We start from the raw sequence: 12580 nt of genomic DNA, 5'->3' as shown, positions 1-12580 counted from the left end.
CCGCCCGTCTCGGCCTCCCAAAGTGCTGGGATTACAGGCTTGAGCCACTGCGCCCGGCCAGAAGAAGCATTTAAACAGAAGAAGCATTTTGTTAAAATGAGTGGATCTTAGATATTTTATCTCCTTGGGCCTGGGGGCCATCATGGTCAGGTATCTGGTTATCTCCAGCTTTTTGGGGCTTTGGCGTTTCCAAAGTCCAGTTAAAGGTAAACATGATGCCAGGCGTGGTGGCTCACGCCTGTAGTCCCAGCACTTTGGGAGGCCGAGGTGGGCAGATCACCTGAGGTCAGGAGTTCAACACCAACCTGGCCAACATGGTGAAACCCCGTCTCTACTAAAAATAAAAAAATTAGCCGGGGATGGTGGTGGGCACCTGTAATCCCAGCTACTTGGGAGGCTGAGGCAGGAGAATCACTTGAACCTGAAAGTCGGAGTTTGCAGTGAGCCAAGATTGTGCCACTGTACTCCAGCCTGGGCAACAGAGCGAGACTTTTTCTCGAAAGAAAAAGGTAAACATGATGCAATGGTAAATAATCATGGGCTCATTAGAACAAACTACTCCTGTTCTCCCACAGACCTGGAGCTGGGCGAGTAGACACAGGTGATACTGAGCTTGCTGATGTGGTCAGGAGACCTTGATTATTTCATGGGGAGTGTAGGTGGGAAGGAGGTCAAAGGTTGTGAGTAATCAGGGTTTTATTATCTCTTGGGTTATGAGACCAGGCCCTTTGAGAACTTACGGAGTGCTCTGCCAGTCTCCAAAGTGGCTAATCTGACTTATGATGAAATACTAAACACCCATTTTGTTTTCCTGTTAAGTCTGTGTGTACAGATTCTATGTTTATTGCCTTATTTTACTAAGCAGGTGTGGGTTTGGTAACTTCTAACCATATTTTGCTTTGGCCCCTCTGGCCCTTCTAAATTGGTCTACCTCAAAAATAGAGTCTTGACTCTGTTGCCCAGGCTGAAGTGCAGTGGTGAGATCTCTGCAGTCGCCGCCTCCTGGGTTTGGGTTCAGGTGATTCTCATGCCTCAGCCTACCCCAAGTAGCTGGGACCTACAGGCACACACCACCGTGCCTGGGTAATTCTCGTTGTTTTTTTTTTTTTTTTGGAGACGGAGTCTCGCTCTGCCACCCAGGCTGGAGTGCAGTGGCCGGATCTCAGCTCACTGCAAGCTCCGCCTCCCGGGTTCACGTCATTCTCCTGCCTCAGCCTCCCGAGTAGCTGGGACTACAGGCGCCCGCCACCTCGCCTGGCTAGTTTTCGTATTTTTTTTAGTAGAGACGGGGTTTCACCGTGTTAGCCAGGATGGTCTCAATCTCCTGACCTTGTGATCCGCCCGTCTCGGCCTCCCAAAGTGCTGGGATTACTGGTGTAAGCCAGCACCTGGCCAGAAACTAATTTCTTAACCTATCAGTAAAGTCTTGGTAACATTTCTAGCCTTTATTATTATAGTCTTCCCTCTCCCGGAGATGTTTTGACGGTGAAGGAAAAATGTTCTTCCTAACAGATTCTTCCACATGGTTAAAAAGCTGCCTCTGACCACAGTATTTAAAATAGAGCTAACTGCTGCTTATCCAGCATTTTCTTCATGAGTCATATGGCTGTAGTTTGCTGGCTTAAGCTGGTTTTAAAGGAGGGAGGGAGAAGCTTTTGTCTCCCAAAGAATAGGATTAAAGCAGGACCAGAATGAGCTCAGTAGTTACACAATCATTCAGAGAATGAATCAGAGCTGGAAAGGGGAATTTTGCCTTAGTTTAAGGAATCATATCTACTGTGGCTACAAAGCAACGGTCTGGTCTTGCCGAGTAGTTCATGAACACATCTTTGGTTTTCCAAGGCATTTTTGCTGAATTAGGTCTTCAAAAATTTTTGCTTTTGAAAGTATAGTCCCTGAGCAGGAGTGGCCTGCTGAAAGATGGTTATCTTTTTTTGTTTGAGATGGAATCTCTGTCACTCAGGCTGGAGGGCAGTGGTGTGATCTCAGCTCACTGCAGCCTCCACCTCCTGGGTTCAAGTGATTCTCCTGCCTCAGTCTCCCAAGTGGCTGGGATTTACAGGTGTGTGCCACCATACCCGGCTAATTTTTTTTTTGTATTTTTAGTAGAGACACAGTTTTGCCATGTTGGCCAGGCAGGTCTCAAACTCCTGACCTCAGGTGATCACCTGCCTCAGCCTCCCAAAGTACTGGGATTATAGGCGTGAGTCACTGCGCCTAGCCAGTTATCTGTCTTGAAGGTTAATCATCATTAGGTGTGAATCATTCCTAAATGTCCCATCTGATGTATCATATCCTGACATTTTCCTTTCTTCCTCCCACAGCGTGAGTGCATCTCCATCCATGTTGGCCAGGCTGGTGTCCAGATTGGCAATGCCTGCTGGGAGCTCTACTGCCTGGAACACGGCATCCAGCCCGATGGTCAGATGCCGAGTGACAAGACCATTGGGGAGGAGATGACTCCTTCAACACCTTCTTCAGTGAGACGGGCGCTGGCAAGCATGTGCCCCGGGCCGTGTTTGTAGACTTGGAACCTACTGTCATTGGTGAGTTGACCTCACTAATCCAAGTGAGATCCCAGGGTGCTGGGACAGGAGGTCTGTCCTGGGGGCTCCGCTGGTCACCCACTCACCCACTCTTTCCCTCCCCCCTGCTCCTCCCCATCATCTTCTCCAGATGAAGTTCGCACTGGCACCTACCGTCAGCTCTTCCACCCTGAGCAACTCATCACAGGCAAGGAAGATGCTGCCAATAACTATGCCCGAGGGCACTACACCATTGGCAAGGAGATCATTGACCTCGTGTTGGACCGAATTCGCAAGCTGGTAAATATAGTACTTTAAATAAAGTGGGGCGACAGTTTCTTTTGCAATTCTGAGACCAAACTACAAAAATCATTCTTTGCAACTGAAATGAGACTATTGGCATTGCAAATAAATGCAACTGCTCACTAAATTAATTGGATCTCTGAACCAGATGGTCTTGGGTTTATGGGACAACTATGGGGTAGGAGTAAGTGCTCATTAGCCTATTTTGATTCAAGCGGAAACACCCCTTTTGAGGTCATCTTAGTCACACTGAGTGAGTAGGTGGCTGACTTCTACATACAACTAATTGATTAAAGTCACTTTTTAAAAATCTGGACTGGTTCCTTCATGTCAATAAAGTTCAGAGAACAAGAAGCCAGTGTCACACTGACAAGAAACAGCCAACAGTGGAAACTTCCAGTACAGCTGAAAGTGGAGTCGGGAGCTTCCTTATGAAGTGTGCTGTTTGGATCACTTTAAGAGCCTGGCAATCAGATGACTCTCTGCTCCTTAGGCATGTGGGCAGCTTGTAAGTAATTAACCAGAGGTTAAGCATGATGGCCTGGGCAGAGTAACTTGTCAAGAAAATCCCATTGTATTAAGCCCAACCATGACTGCTCCATTCTAAAAAAAGAATGGCCTCATCATTCATGGCTTCATACTTTCCTCAGATGTTTACGTAGTCTTCCCAGAAAAACTGGACTGATGTTTCGTATGCTTAAAAACTAAGCTTTAGTTACAAGCACTGACTTGGAAATCAGGACCTGCCTTTAGGGACAAATAAACCTAGTAGCTATTTAGGGTTCTAGAGTGAGGTTTATTGCCTGCCAAAATAATTGCATTTGTCCTTAGCGTTACTGGGTTCACAGGAGGCTTAACGGGTGTAATTGGTAGGTGAGAGTCTGTCCTGTGCATTGATCTCATGTAGTTTATGAACCCACAGGCTATGAGGGAGCTGAGTAGAGATGTTCACAAATCTGAGGCCCATCACTTGGAGAAGCAAGAGTTTACAACAGAATACTTTATTTGGAAGGTCAAAATCATTCCTTCATAAAGTAGCAATTTACTAACCAAAATAGCCCAGTTAGGTGGAAGAAATCCCCAACAATCTGAGGTCTCATGGAATTGTGGTTGTGTCACTTTACCCGAAATGAATGGACTTCTTGGTACCTGGTATCATATATTGGGTGCTTACTGTGCCAAGCACTATGCTAAGTACTTATTTAATTCTCAACCTAAGGTAGATTACTATTCTCATTTAATCAATGGAAAAAACTGAGAAATAAATGTGGTCATACATACAGTAAGGAACTGATATAGCCAGATCCTGACACAGCCTGACTCCAGTACCAGGGTGTTAGAACTTTGGCTATTCTGTTCTTCCACCTCAGAAAGCAGCTGCCAAATCTTTATAAGACATCCACTGTACTGGGCTGGTGGTCCTGGGCCTGCCCCTTAGGAGCGTTCCAACTAAGAAACTGCCCTGTTCCCTTGCCCAGCAAGGGAACCAGAGGCTGCCCTCCCAGTTACCAAAACTTGAGTCCTGTATGCAAGCCCATACCTTGTGATTCCTCAGCCTGCGGAAACAGTTCATCTTAAAATAGTCTTAGCAGAGGCTTTCTGCTCAAGGACTTGATTGTGAAAAGTTGCTCTGAATCACTTAGCACTTAGAAGCTTTTGTTTTGTTTTGTTTTGTTTCGTTGTGAGACAGAGTCTACTCTGTCATCCAGGCTGGAGTGTAGTGGCATGATCATCAGTCTTGAACCCATGGGCTCAAATGGTCCTCCCACCTTGGACTCCCAAAGTGTTGATTACAGGCGTGAGCCACTGCACCTGGCCCAGAAGAGTTTTAAAATTGGAATTGGTGTAGCCATAGATTTATAGAAGTCCTCTGCAGGTTTCACCAAATGTCTCGCAACACTAAAATGAAACGTTTTATATTTGCAGGCTGACCAGTGCACCGGTCTTCAGGCTTTCTTGGTTTTCCACAGCTTTGTGGGGAACTGGTTCTGGTTCACCTCGCCTGCTCATGGAACCGTCTCTCAGTTGATTATGGCAAGAAGTCCAAGCTGGAGTTCGTCATTTACCCAGCGCCCCAGGTTTCCACCAGCTGTAGTTGAGCCCTACACCCCATCCTCACCACACCACACCACCCGGACACTCTGATTGTGCCATTCATGGTATACAATGAGGCCATCTAGACCATCTGGTCGTAGAAACCTTGATATTGAGCGTCCAACCTACACTAACCTTAACCGGCCTTATTAAGCAATTGTGTCCTCCATCACTGGCTTCCCTGAGATTGATGGAGCCCTTAAATGTTGACCCAACAGATATTCCAGACCAACCCTGGTGCCCTGACCCGCATGCCACTTCCCTCTGGCCACATACCCCTGTCATCTCACTACCCCCCTGTCATCTCTGCTGAGAAAGCCCTACCATGAACAGCTTACGTAGCAGAGATCTACCAAATGCTTGCTTTGAGCAGCCCAACCAGGATGGTGAAAGTGGACCCTCGGCCTGGTAAATACTTATGCTCTGCCTGTGTACCGTGGTGATGTGTTCCCCAAAGATGTCAATGCTGCCCATTGCCACCATCAAGACGAAGCGTACCATCCAGTTTGTGATGGTGCCCCACTGCTTCAAGGTTGCATCGTAACTACCAGCCTTCCCACTGTGGGTCCTGGTGGGAGACTGGCCAAGGTTCAAAGAGCTGTGTGCATGCTGAGCAACACTACCAGCGGTTGCGAGGCCTGGGCTCGCCTGACCACAAGTTTGACCCTGATTATGGCCAACGGCCGTTTGTTCACTGGTATGTGGGTGAGGGGATGGAGAAGGCGAGTTTTTCAGAGGCCCGTGAAACCATTGCTGCCCTGAAAGATTATGAGGAGTTGGAGCAATAGTGCTGATGGAGAGGATGAGGGTGAAGAGTATTAACCTGTGTCGTACTCTTTACACTCCATTGCCTGGAACTGTCTAATTGTGTTCGTAAATGTGTATGCCCTAAATTGTTAATAAAAGTGATGTTTCCATTTTAAAACTCAGCTGACTAAATACTTGATCCAGTTAATTGAATGGTAATGAGCCCGGTAGATGAAAACTCACCTGACTTGAGGGTCTTGGCTCTGTTGCCCTGGCTGGGATGCAGTGGCATGCAGATCATAGTTCATTGCACCTCGAGCCTCCTGGCTTCGTGATTCTCGCTGCCTCATGCCTCCGCTGAGTAGCGGGACTACAGGTGCATACCACCATGCCCAGCTATTTTATTTCTTTAAGATGTGGTTCTTGTATGCTGCCCCAGGTGGTCTGCAATCTGGTTCAAGTGATCCTCCCTTCCTCAACCTCTCAGAGGTTTTGATTATAGACAATGCCCAGCTTGTTGTTTATCTACTGTTTAATTTGGGTCCTGGAAGTGAGTGTTATAGAATCATTTTGTTTAAGCAAGGAAAAAGTTCCGATTGAGCCAGGCTTCTCGAACAAAAATGATGTGAATCACCCAGTAAGATACTAAAATGCAGGTGTGTGGTTCCACCTGGTGCTCATGCACTTCGGGAGCCAAGTTGGGGTGAGCACTTGAGCCCCGGAGTTCGAGACCGCAAGCCCTGGGCCAACATGATGAAACCCCATCTCGTCACCAAAAAATTTGGTTGATAGCACGTCCTATAGTCTACTACTGGGAGGTCTGAGGTGGGAGCCCACCTGAGCCCAAGGGTGAGGCTGGCAGTGGACATGATGATTGTACCACTGCATTCCAGCCCTGGTAACAGGGAGACCCTTGACCGCATTTAAAGAACAAATGGCAGGTTCTAATTCATAGGCCTAGGTGAGGCGTCAGACATGTCTTCTTTTTTTTTTTTTTTTTTTTTTGAGAGGGAGTCTTGCTCTGTCCGCCCAGGCTGGAGTGCAGTTGGCCGGATCTCAGCTCACTGCAACTCCGCCTTCACCGGGTTTACACCATTCTCGCTGCCTCAGCCCCCGAGTAGCTGGGACTACAGCGCCCGCCACCATCGCCCGCAGTGTTTTTGTATATTTATAGAGACGGCGTTCACCATGTAGCCAGATGGTCTCGATCTCCTGACCTCGGGATCCGCCCCGTCTCGGCTCCCCAAAAGTGCTGGGATTACAGGCTTGAGCCACCGCGCCCGGCCAAGATGTCTTAAATTGTTTTTTCTTTGAAGAGAGTCTCTGTGGCCCAGACTGCAGTGCAATGCACCATCATAGCTCCACCCCCCTCCCCCTTGACCTGCCCTAACATTCTCCTCCACTCAGCCTCCCAAAGTAGCGGGAACTAAAGGTGTGCGGCACCAAATGCCTGGCGATTCTTGTAATTTTTTTTTTTTTGGTGGAGATGGAGTTGGCCATGTTGCTTAGGCTGCCTTGAATTTCCTGGGCTCAAGCAGTTCTGCCTTCCAAAGTGCTGGAATTACAGAAGTGAGCCACCACACCTGGCCCCTAGATACTTTTTTAAAATAACCTCCCAGGCCGGGCGCGGTGGCTCAAGCCTGTAATCCCAGCACTTTGGGAGGCCGAGAAGGGTGGATCACGAGGTCAGGAGATCGAAACCATCCTGGCTAACACGGTGAAACCCCGTCTCTACTAAAAAAAATACAAAAAACTAGCCGGGCAAGGTGGCGGGCGCCTGTAGTCCCAGCTACTTGGGAGGCTGAGGCAAGAGAATGGCGGGAACCTGGGAGGCGGAGCTTGCAGTGAGCTGAGACCGGGCCACTGCACTCCAGCCTGGGTGACAGAGCCAGACTCCGTCTCAAAAAAAAAAATAATAACCTCCCAAATGATGCTGTTGGTCTGATGTGACCACATGTACAGTAGCAAAGGGTTAGATAACAGTAAACGTTGGAGCCAAAATTCAGGTGCCCAGCTACACTGCCAGAACTATTGCTGTCAGTCTTTAATAAAGTATTAGTCGCATGAGAAGGGCTTGGAATCCTGATTTATTCCATACTTAGCTGAAACCTACAATGGCAAAGATGGTTTGCACTGAAGGGGTTATTACTTAGAGAAAGTGAAGCTGTCAGACAAAATACCAGTCACCAGTTTTTCATGCTTGACCCAAATTGTATGTCATGGAGATTATTTAAAGTAGGAGTAATATGCATGTGTACGAAAGATTGGAGAGGGGTGAGTTCTCTGATTTGGACTTTTCCAAGCACCTGTTGGAGGACCGTGGTTCTTGAGAGCAGACGGGTGAAGGGGCATGAATGTTACACGTAGCTGGAGAGCTTGGTGCCTGGTACTCAGTTGAACTCTAAGCAATGGGAAAGGACAATGACTAAAAGGTCAGGCTTCATGCAGAAGGGAGGAATCGGTTTTGGTGCCTGGGTGCTTGCGTGAGTGGGAATGCCTAATGAGTGGCAGCAGATGGGCCCTGGGGGCACAGTTGCAGACATAACTCACCTCTCCTCCGTGACTTACTTTATTCTGATGGTACCCAGTTACCATCCCTTTCCCAAAGGTGTTTTGTATCCCTTACCCATTGCTCACTTTAGCCCCTTTACTGTGAGAATTGCATCTGAAAGATGTGTATGTTTAAGGCCAGCGCTGGGATTCACAGCTGCAATCCCAGCACTCTGGGAGGCCAAGGTGAGAGGGTTGCTTAAACCCAGGAGTTCGAGACCAGCGCCTGGGCAACAGTGTGAGACCTTGTCTCTATTTTGAGCATTTTTTTGGCTGGGTACAGTGGCTCACGCCTGTAATCCCAGCACTTTGGGAGACTGAAGCGGGTGGATCACTTGAGCTCAGGAGTTCAAGACCAGCCTGGGCAATATGGCGAAACCCTGTCTCTACTAAAAATACAAAAAATTAGCTGGGTGTGGTGGTGCACATCTGTGGTCCCAGCTGCTTGAGAGGCTGAGGTGGGAGGATTGCTTGAGCCCGGGATGTGGAGGTAGCAGTGAGTTGAGATCGTGCCACTGCACTCCAGCCTAAGGGACAACAATTTTTTTCCCTTAAAAAAATTTTAATGTCTTGGCTGGGCGCGGTGGCTCAAGCCTGTAATCCCAGCACTTTGGGAGGCCGAGACGGGCGGATCACGAGGTCAGGAGATCGAGACCATCCTGGCTAATACGGTGAAACCCTGTCTCTACTTAAAATACAAAAAACTAGCCGGGCGACGAGGCCGGCGCCTGTAGTCCCAGCTACTCGGGAGGCTGAGGCAGGAGAATGGCGTAAACCCGGGAGGCGGAGCTTGCAGTGAGCTGAGATACGGCCACTGCACTCCAGCCTGGGCGACAGAGCGAGACTCCGTCTCAAAAAAAAAAAAAAAAAAAAAAAAAAAAAAAAAAAAATTTTTAAATGTATATCTTGTATTTGCATACATAGCACAGCATGCTTTTGCAGCCTGAGATGCCTCAACTATGTGTTCAGGATGGTTTAAGAGAGCATTCGTCGAGAGCAACTATGGTTTTTTGTTCTTCGGGGCAAGGTAAGACCCCAGCACAAATTCAGCCACTGCTACTTCTCAGATACACCAGGTTCTTCCTGCAGCCTGGGCAGGGGAACGGGGTGGGATACCTGGAAAGAAGGTGAACCTTGAAGACTCCGGCCAGCCTGCCAGAGGGGATTTCAAGAACTTCCCAGCCCAGGAGATCTGCTGACTGCCATAGTGCAAGCACTGGAGGAAATGGGACACCCATGTATGAAAAGGAGCAGATAAATCATAAAGCTTAGGCGAGTGTGACACCCCATGATACTAGCATTTCCCAAGCAGGGTGCCATGAGAATGGGATTCAGGGTGCCCATATAGGATCCCTTTGGCTTTTAGAATGACATGGTGGAACCTGGAGAGCCTGACTCACCCATCCTTCCTGGGGCCAGTCACCCCTGGCCAGGAGCAGCCCCCTCCATTTACCTCTGTACGCCTTACAGATGAATTATTTTCTACACGTGCCAAGATGTGAAAAAGGTTGGAAAGCTTTAAGCAGCCGCAGAGGTCTGGGGTGAAAGAAGGTGAGAGAAGAGTTTAGCTGAGAAGAAATATTCCAGTAGAATAGAGCCTGGGGAATTGGAAGAGCAAAGTGCCAGTGGCTGGGGGGGGGGAGGGAGGGAGGGGCATTTGTCCTTGTAAAGATGATTTCCCCCTCCTGTGTTGGAGGGAAAGTGAATAGAAGTTAGCCTGCAGCAAGAACAAATATACCCCAAGGTCTAGGTCACTGCTTTGTGGCTGACAATCATCTGATCTGCCCTTGAGCACAAATGGAAAGTCTGGACCCAGAGCTGCAGCTGATACTGATGCTGAGGCCGCTGAGGCCGCTGAGGCTTGATGGGAATAAATGGACACAGCCTAAGAGGATGTGGGCTCCTGAGGCTGGCGGCGGCCCCCGGTTCCAGCTGTCTGGACAGAGGGTTTAGACTGCCCTCACCTGACCTGGCCAGAGGATCAACCTGCTTCCCCCACACAGAGGCCGCTGACCACTAAGAGGTGAGTGTGTCTGGGCAGAGGTGCTTTGGGCTGGGATGAGGAGGGGGATAACGACTTTGAGGGGCGGAGGGCCTGCCGTCCACCAGTCACTTAGTGTTTGGGAAGCAGCTGGCAAGTGACTCTTCTCCAGCAGGAATCTGTCGGGCCAGAGGATGGCCAAGTGGGTTACGCAATTACAAATCTGTCTTCAGGCCTCTGACTGCTGGAAGGTGGTGTGACAGTCCTGGGTGAGGCTGAAGGAGGTCAGGGGAGGCGTTCTCAGGGTGGGAGGAAAAGGTGCCTTCACAGTTTCCCCAACACCCTGGGAGGTGATGTTATTATACCCACTTCCATAGCTCAGAGAGACTGAATTATCTAGCCTAAGGCTACAGAATGAGTGGCAGAACTGAAATTTGACCGCAGAGCTCTGGCTCCAAAGCCTAGGCTCACTCCACTCTGTTGTCCAGCCATTGAGGAGCCCCAGGGGAAATCAGCTCTGCTCCTGGCAGCCTTTCCAGTCCTGGGGGGATAGTGCCACCTCCCAGGCCCCTTTGGGCATGAGACCAACAGGGGCCAGCCCTCACATGAGCACTGGATGGAGCTGTAGTCGCAGAGAGATCTCATCATGCCAATGATTGTCAGAAAACCTCCCAGGAGCCCTGTTCCTGGGCCCAGGTGGTAGCTCACTGACCTTAAATGGCAAAGCCAGCTGGTCCCCACTGTCCAGGCTGTAGCTTCTCTAGTGAGGGGACATTTTTGTCCAGGCCTCCCCCTGAACTCTATTCTCAGGTCACAGGGAGATACAGTGTCCTTGCAGGATGGCTGCTGCCACCTGCCTGGTCTCCTGCCAACAGGGACACCAGCTGAGGCATAGGCAGGACAGTGCACACCTGGAGCCTCACTCCTCTACGCCCTGGGGCCAGAGTGGTCAGTGCCTGTCAGCTGAGGCCACAAGGTGAGGCTGGCAGAGATGACCCAGGCAGATGGCTCCTAGGGCCCAATGCCAGGGTGGCTGTCTAGGAGACACAAGGCAGCAGAAGCTGAAGAGAAAATAGACCCTTGGGTGTGGGGGCTGTGGAGCAGGAGCGGGCCCTGGCCCCGTGAAATAGGTCCCCTTTGCTGACATCTCATTAGCCTGTCACTGCCCCTTTCAAGCCAAGAATCTAGTGCCCCTGAATTTGTCAATGTCAGCCCCGAGCAGGTTTTGGGAAAACAGTTCTTTCCTTCTCTACACTCCCTCCGAGTCTGCAGCAGGAGAGCAATAGTCAGAATCAATGAACCTTCCAGAGCTAGAGACATGTCTGCTTTAGTCATAATACAAAAAATGCTTTTAAACACTAGTTTCACCACTGGATTGTTTTTCTCTCTCTATTTTTATTTATTTATTTATTTTTTTGAGACAGTCTTACTCTGTCGCCAGGCAGGAGTGCAGTGGCGTGATCTCGGCTCACTGCAACGTCCGCCTCCTGGGTTCAAGTGATTCTCCTGCCTCAGGCTCCCAAGTAGCTGGGACTACAGGCATGTGCCACCACGCCCAGCTGATTTTTGTAGTTTTGGTAGAGACAAGGTTTCATTATGTTGGCCAGGATGGTCTCCTTCTCCTGACCTCGTGATCCGCCCGCCTTGGCCTCCCAAAGTGTTGGGATTACAGGTGTGAGCCACCACGCCTGGCCTCTTTTCCTCTTATAAAAATTGGAACAGACGCCGGGCGCGGTTGGCTCAAGCCTGTAATCCCAGCACTTTGGGAGGACCAAGACGGCGGATCACGAGGTTCAGGAGATCGAGACAATCCTGGCTAATACGGTGAAACCCCGTCTCTCTAAACAATACAAAAGAAAAACAAACCAAAAAAAAACTAGCCGGGGCGAGGTGGTGGGTGCCTTAGTCCCAGCTATTGGGAGGCTGAGGCAGGAGAATGGATGGTAACCCGGGGGGGCAGAGCTTGCAGTGAGCTGAGATCGGCACTGCACCTCCAGCTGGTGGTTGACAGAGACCGAGACTCCGTCTAAAAAAAAAAAAAAAAAAAATCCAAAAAGAAAAAAAAAATTGGAACAGACTATAGGTTTTACAGAATATAAAGGTTTCCTAATTACACAAAGATCTTGTCTACAGAAATTAGTTTAACTCTTGGAGGAGGACAGGTATGAATGAAACCTCACTCTGTCTCCCTTCAACCTCTCTGCACACTGCTCTATTTTTATCAAATATCTCCTTTGGCTTCCAAGAGATGTCTAGTCCAAGAGTAAACTAATACGGAAATGCCCTTGGCAAAGGTAATTCAATTATACTATTCTGGCAATCATCTCCAGTTTTTTGTTTGTTTTTCTTACTTTTTTTTCAATACAGAGTCTTGCTCTGT

At 49.0% G+C, this 12580-nt stretch overlaps 1 pseudogene across 1 annotated transcript in view; it reads left to right on the top strand.

Moving 5' to 3' along the window:
- Positions 1-5744, top strand: part of LOC108543945 (tubulin alpha-1C chain-like) — an 8315-nt pseudogene extending 2571 nt beyond the window's left edge. The window contains exons 2-4 of the transcript XR_001889709.1: positions 2325-2546; positions 2677-2825; positions 4755-5744. The product of XR_001889709.1 is annotated as a tubulin alpha-1C chain-like (transcript). The remainder of the gene's footprint in view (positions 1-2324; positions 2547-2676; positions 2826-4754) is intronic.
- The last annotated feature ends 6836 nt before the right edge of the window (positions 5745-12580 follow it).

Source organism: Rhinopithecus bieti, unplaced genomic scaffold (assembly GCF_001698545.2).
Source record: "Rhinopithecus bieti isolate Rb0 unplaced genomic scaffold, ASM169854v2 scaffold_24390, whole genome shotgun sequence".
Classification (NCBI taxonomy): domain Eukaryota; kingdom Metazoa; phylum Chordata; class Mammalia; order Primates; family Cercopithecidae; genus Rhinopithecus; species Rhinopithecus bieti.
Note: the sequence above shows the minus strand (reverse complement) of the source record. Positions and strands in the feature narration are given on the sequence as shown.